This window comes from Lichenostomus cassidix, chromosome 5 (genome assembly GCF_008360975.1).
Source record: "Lichenostomus cassidix isolate B80296 chromosome 5, HeHo_3.0, whole genome shotgun sequence".
Taxonomy (NCBI): Eukaryota; Metazoa; Chordata; class Aves; order Passeriformes; family Meliphagidae; genus Lichenostomus; species Lichenostomus cassidix.
The window spans coordinates 26,527,201-26,534,606 of NC_139486.1; positions in this window are offsets into that span (position 1 = coordinate 26,527,201).

A 7,406-nucleotide genomic window follows, 5' to 3' on the forward strand; every position below is an offset into this window, starting at 1 on the left:
ACAAAAGGAATTTTTATTCTTGTTTTTAATCACCTCCAAAAATTATGCAAGCCTGTAAAACCACATTCTGATACTGTCCCTTCTATCAGGTTTTACCTAGTATTTGACCTTGACACAGTTTCCACAACTTTATTTTCAAAAATAGAAATAGTGAATGTCTCAAAAAAGAAAAAAAAACTGTCTCAAGCATAACCTGCTGAAGACGGCAGCACAGAAGTACACAGAAAAGAGCAAAATACTTAACTAAATCCTTATTTGAATTCTAAGTAGGACAATGTCCTTTTATGTATCAAAGAAGTGGCTAGCCCAGGAACTTACTATCTCCTCCTAAGAATCTGCCAGGTAAATAGTAAGAAGCATTTTCTTCTGTCTCCAGATTCCTAGAAGAATGTGCATATTCCTTTTGTGTGAGTACTTTTCAGCCATGATGTAGAAATGTGAGCTCCTACTTATGGTTTTTATCCAAGAATTGTTAAAGTCTCCTAGCAGTTGCTCCTAAGAAAATGTGCAGCTGCTGCTTTAGAAAGCATTTCACCTGGGATTCAGGCAACTGGATATTTTAAGTTCAAAGAATTTTTTTGTGCAGCCCAATAGCCTGACAGTAGGGCTCTGTCCATGACCTACTGCCACAGCAATATTTGTCATGTTGAATTCTTCAGTCAACTAAGCCTGAATTGAAGGGGATCTCAAGGTGCACAAATGACTAGGCAAAGGAGACTTTCTGGCCTTGGTCCAGGCACTCTCTGGAAGGCAGCAACCAATGGCTTCCCCTTCTTCCAGAAGCTACCTGGAGTCAAAGCAAGCCCCAACACAAGCTAGAATTCTTCCACAAAAGCCGAAAAACTACTCAAAAACTAATCTTGACAAGTCCCCGTGGCAGGGATAGCAAAGAGAGGTACAAAATTGCCTTTGGGGCACCTCAGGATTCCTTCATGTCAAAGGTACCCTTAGTAGCATATTTAGAAATGCACGGGAGAGACATTATGCCATTTCAGCATGCACTGGGAATCTGTCAGGAAGATGTGGGGATTACATCAGCAAAACTAAACTATTCTTCTTTAAGTCAGAATTTCCTTACCTGGCAAGAAGTGACTTAGAGAAAGGATCAAGGTTCATGGCAAATAACGTCTGAATACAGACTCCAGTGCACTGGTTTAAGGTAATCTTGGTACAGGCAAGGAACTACCCTCAATTCTCCACTCTAGCTGACCCTGCTTGAAGCAGGACATTGTTCCAGACAAGGTCTAGACATCCCTTCTAAACTACATGTTTCTCCAATGTTACAAACATACATCAGTATAATAACACTGCTAGCATATCTGAACCCATGTTCATAATGAAAAGCATTAGACAATCTATATACCTGTTCAGAATTTGCATTTTAAGTCAGAAAGAGTTTGGAAATGCATTGCAAGCTTGGACAAAAGTTTGAAAATACCGTCTTGCCCTATATATTTTACTTCTCCATCAGAATAAGAACTGTCTTGTTTATACTCTCTGTTTGTTTGCACTGGAGAAGACTTGCATAGTAAAGGACCCCTTAGTGTAGTAATTAAGAGAATTCTCAAGTAATCAAGAGAATTGTGATTACAGGTTGCTGATGTTTTTATTTTAGTAATCAATGTGATGTCAATTTGATGTGGTGTCTGTGCTGTGAAAGGAGCTGAAACCAAATAACATTGTTCTCTGGTCTTAAAAAATCAATGAATGTGGCCAATACAATTCAGCATCAAAAGATTCTCAGCAATCAGCCACAAGTGCTGAATCAGATGTTGTAAGAGACTAGAGCAAGTGTTTCTCTGTTGATTTTTACATCCAAAGTTCAGAATGTTGGAATCACATCTGAAGCTTTCATTTCCAGAAAAGAACGAAAATGGAACACAGTGCAGATAGGAAATCACCCACAAGAATAAAAGGTTTATTTTGTGACTAAGCATTAAATTACTGGCAATAAATCTTTACAACAGACTAGTCCTGCAAAGACTTGACAGTCCATGCCAGCTGGAGACTTTGCTTCACAGCAGAGTTATAGAATTTCACACTCTACTTCAATTTATTCATGCAAAAATGACTAACATTACCATTGCACCGCAGGACTTCATTGCATTTTACTGCAGATATTTATATTCATTTAGCTTTGTTCATTATTGTGACAATGTAATGTATACTTGTGAATATATTAATCACAGCTATAATGGGACATAAAGGAAAGAGAATATGTTCCTGTAATAATGTATTGGAAGTTTAATTTCAATTTAATATGCTCTAAAATCAGAGAAATTATAGATACAAAGCATTTAATTAACTGATTACTCTGGCTATGCCCATTCTATCTCTTTTAACAGCACACATATCATTTGCCAGAGCCAGTCCAATGCCCTGGCTTTGGCAAAGCCCATAATGATGTCCATCTCATGCTTTGGAAGGAGCACGATGAACTACCCCACAGGTGTTTGCAATCCACAAACAGAAACCTTTAAACTATGCAAGGTTCAGTAAATGCCACTGCCTCAGACATCGTTGTGTTAAGAGTAAGGATAACTTTTATTTTGTGTTAAGAGGAAGAAGATTTGACAGAAAATAAACCTCCTTGCATTCCAGCTGGTCCTCATAAATCAGAGTGGCTGGGGGTCACTGGGCTTAGACTCTGAGTGATAGCCAATTCAACACAAAGCACCAGAAATGCAGAGCCAGTGCAGCACTCAAGTCTGGCCATGTTCTATAGGAACTACCACGACTATGGATTCACAAATAATGTGATGTGCTCTAAGCCTGGTGACACCCAAGGAACTCTCACACCAGGACTAGAAGTCCAGTCACATTCAATATCTCTCATGACCAGGTGCAAAACAGTGTAGTTTATTGAACAACAGAAATGCAGGTTCTTACTGGATTGCTGGTGATATATTGTCTGCAGAAGCATTCATGAATGCATGAAATATAAAGAATACAGCCAGCGACAAATATACTAAATTGCGAGATGACTATATTGCACTGCAAGTTTGACCACAAACACAAGCTTGTTCTCTGAATTTCCTGAAGAAGCACTCGATATAGTCAAGTGCTCAGCTCCTAGCCAATGGGCGTAGGCATCCCTACAGAAAAGGAGATCCCTACAGACCCCGTCAACTGTCCCAGGATACAAAGGTGGAGCCCTCTCTGATCCCCTTCCCACCAAAGCTATATTTATATTGTTTTCTTTGAGGAAGAACAAACTGTAAAGTTACAATTGATGTCGTTTCACATTTAGGTGAAATTTTAGTGACTTTAGTCACACCTACAAAGCATGTGCAAGTTTTTACTTCATTGGCATATGCAGGGCGTGAAAAGTAATACGTATTTTTGAGTTATTGAAGTAAAGTTCAGCTTCTGGTCATTCCTTTCACTTAGATGCCATTACCTGCATTGTTTTAAACAGAGTATGACTGCAACACCTGCATGCTGATCCACCCTTTATTTCATGCCTCTTTCAGAGTGGTATACCAAGCTTCCGCTCCTAAGGTGTGCAGACAGCTAGTCCCTGGCAAACTATAGCCAACACATGCACTCCTTCTTGCCAAATTTTGTTATTTGGTATTTTCCTGACAGATTGCTCTCATGATCACTCCAATGGTCTTCATAAAATCTAGATCTCTTTTTTTACTGTCCTTCAGGCTCCATCCTGAAACTGAGAGGCAGCCAACCCACTTTAGGGCCATCCTCTTCTCCATCAGATGTCTCGGCAAAGGGAAGGAATCTAGCATGCCCTACCTGACCTGTACCCATGCACAGGAGAAGAGCAGGCCCGCCTCTCTCTGTACACCAGGCTTTAGGTATAATGCAAAATAGCCTCACCTTTGCAGAGGGCCAGGCATGAACAAAAAAACACAGAATCAACCACACAGCACTCCAGCTGTGCCATGGCCAGAAGTTTTTGTTAGCTAGTGCTGAGCCTGGACAAGGGTTAAACTTCCTCTCTTCAGAGGAACTGAGGAACATACTTTCCCATTGTACCACTTTAAAGTGTACACCTACAAACAAGTTAGCAAGTCAATTTAGGATGTCTGCACAAGGTGCTTCTGTGTTTTCTCACTTTCAAGCTGCTCAGGCGCCATAAGCAGGTATACTAATCAAGTTCACTTTCTCCTGTCCAGGTATTCTGCTCCTTTCCACCACACACAGGGTGACACTCCTTTCATGACAGCAGAGAGATATTCCTGATTTCAAGTTACCTGCCTGTCCTGCAGATGGTACAATTCTTGGACTATAGACCATATGACCCTAACTAGTCAGTCAGGGTCCTCACACCAAGCTACCAACAACACTGTTTTCCCCTTCCTTATTCTCAGAGGATACACATTTGTGTACTAATAGAGTGCTTTACCAAGGGCCTGGCAGCATGAGGAGCTAGGAGACAAATGGGTGGGACATAGCCCTTATCCAAAGGCACATAACCCTGCGGTTGTCCCTTTGCCTCAGATCCCTTCCACAGAAAAAATGCAGCAGTTGCCAATTTGTCCTGCTGTCCCAGTGGGTGGCAGGAAAACCCTTTTTCCTTCCTGGATTTATTTGGTATTGCACAGAGCCATACCTTGTTTAACTATCGAGCTGTCAATGCAGAGGAGAAGTGACCAGAATGTGACAAAAATCATGAGTAGAAGATCCTCAGGGGGAATGCTACAGACCTGTGCCTCAACAAGCCCATGAGTGGATACAAAGCCAGAGGAAGGGGGAGGTGCCTGAGAGATTGTCTACCTAGGGTGGGGAGGGCCTGATCAGAACCAGATCACGCCATGTAGTCATAACAGAGCACTGCCAGGTAATTGTTTACCAATCTGAATGGTGTGTTTGCTTTCAGCAGTTGCATAGAACAAGTTGAACATGCTGCCATGGCAGCTAATCCAGGCTGGTATAGAAAGGGGAAGGAAGGTTGTGTGTACAAGTCACTTATAGATGCCTGGGAAGCTCTGTGTCCCTTGAGAAAGAAATGCCTTCCAACACTGTCTTCATAAACTAGCTGGACACAGGACTCGAAGGTATTCTAAGTTTGCTGATGACAGAAGGTTAGAAGGAGGTGTTGACTCCCTTGGAGGCAGGGGGCTCTGCAGTGAGATCTAAACAAATCTGAGGGCTGGACAATTGCCAACCATATGAAATTTAACAAGGGCAAGTGCTGGATTCTGCACCTGGGATGGGGCAATCCTGGAAGTACATACGGACTGGGAAATGAAAGGCTGGATTTCTGCGATTCTGTGACTGCAGTCAGTCGCAGCAATGACCTGGCCATGACACAGCTTGCTACCAGGTGGAGTTGCCAGACAGCCTGATGTACCTTATACTGCTTCACCCCAGCACAGAGAATGGCTCCATCCATGAGCAGTTTAGGATTCTCCTTTGTCCAGGACAAAGGAAGAGCACAAGGTGAGCTTTTTCTGAAAGTCTCTCCTTAACCTGGAGAGCACTATGTGCTACCTTTGCTTTTGTCTTTGTCTGACTAGAACTTGTCTATCATTATCAGATGGCTCAAATTCAAGCAGAGCAGCCTACCATCATCTACACAACCTTTTCTCCCCAACCTCAAAACATTACACATACTCACCACAACTCCTCTCCAAATGTTCAGTTGAGTCCCCATGTCCTGGTTTCAGCTCCTTATGAAGGGGAAAGGGGGAGAAACTAGCTACAGATGGTTCCCTGAATTCAGGAGACTTGTCTGTTTGCAATTGTCAGTGTCACAACTGTGGATACTTTTTGAACTTAAACCTCAGCTCTTCCTACTTTTGTGAACAGCCAGCTCAGGGCAGCTCTGCCATGCTCAGAGCACATCCCTGTCAGGCAGCTTCCTTGCCAGAGCAGAGATGAATACTCATTTCTTTTTATACTGATGAGTGTCTGACTCTGAGCTCAGGTTGCTCCTTGCTGTTTTGCTGCTTCTGTGATGCCAAATAGGTGGATCAAATGGGTTTTTACAACATGTACCTGAGGAATGTATGCAAGGTGTGAGGACATGGTGGGATTTAGGGAGCTATCAAGACTTGGCAGACTTACTGTTGGGATATAACTGTGCAGCACCAAGGGATGCAACCTGGACAGGTTGCCTTAGAAAGGGAGACTACAGTGCTCTCCAGCACACCTTGGCACCTCAGTGATGAAGGCTGTTGGTGTTCCAGGACTCCCAAACAAAGTCAGCAGTGCTCTGGTTTGGAAAAACAGACAAACTTTTAAAAAATATTGCTGCTAAAAATGTAGCACCATGATTGCAAAACAGAAGTCTGACCACAAACTTCAGGTCAGACTAGTCTCTCTTGCCATGTGCCTGCTGATACCTGTTCAAACTGTGCTTTAGGTTCTGGATGTCAGCTGGACTGTAGGAAGTGAGCACGTCTGATGCTGAGAAAGGACAGATTATTTTGCTTTTGTTCTCTCATTTCTCATCAAAGGAATTATTTGTATTTGCCACAAAGAATGGGCAAAGGGAATGAAATGTTAGCTTGAAATGAAATAACACAGGAACCTATAGCAGAATGCTGTTCAATCACAACTGGAACTAGAAAGACCTTCAGAGTAATTGTATTTTGTTTGAAGAAAGCCATGTCAATTTCTTGTCTACATGATAGGCAGACCTGTAGCAAAGCTCCAGATAAAAACAAATTCCCAGTCTCTGCTGATGCAATATACACAAGGCATCAAAAACACAACACCAGGCAAATCATGGTATTATGTGAAACCAATCCAAATAAATCTTTTATACTGTATATATCCTCCCTGGGATGAGTACAAAGGATATGTGGTATGTCTAATGTATTGCTGAATTGAATATTTTTTTCTATTTATTCACTAGCAGACAGGTAGAGCATACTGAATTTATAAACTGAATTTTGCTTTTCAGGCTTGTGAGCTCGTAATATGTGTGTAAGGTATGTTCACTATAAAGATACTGGGAACAAACTTGTAATATGTCTTACAAATATAGCTTTGAAGTTAAGAAAAGCATGGAACAAAATTTTATCTTTTCCAGGTATATCATTACTAATTTTCACCATTTTTTTAAAGGATATGAATAATTTTCTGGACATTCTAATAACTCATATGGCTCAGCTGTATGTTATTCCAGTTGGTAACAGTTATGAGGTTGGGGGGGGGGGGGTAAGGTTCTTCAGATGCTGTTATAATCAGGCACAAAAGTAGTACTTTTTGTAGGCTAGCTCTAAATAGCTGGCAAATGGCACAGTAAACTCTTGAAGATGATCTTGAAATTTCCTTGAAGTTGTCTTTATCAGAGAGAAAAGAAATTTACAGAAAGAGAGGGTCCAGAGAGGGGCTAGAGATCAGAAACTAAATGAAAGATGAGCAATGGTTGGTGCAGGAATCCTCAAGAAAAGTTAAATGCAGGATTCACTGACCTGCTGCTCTGCTTGATTCCTACC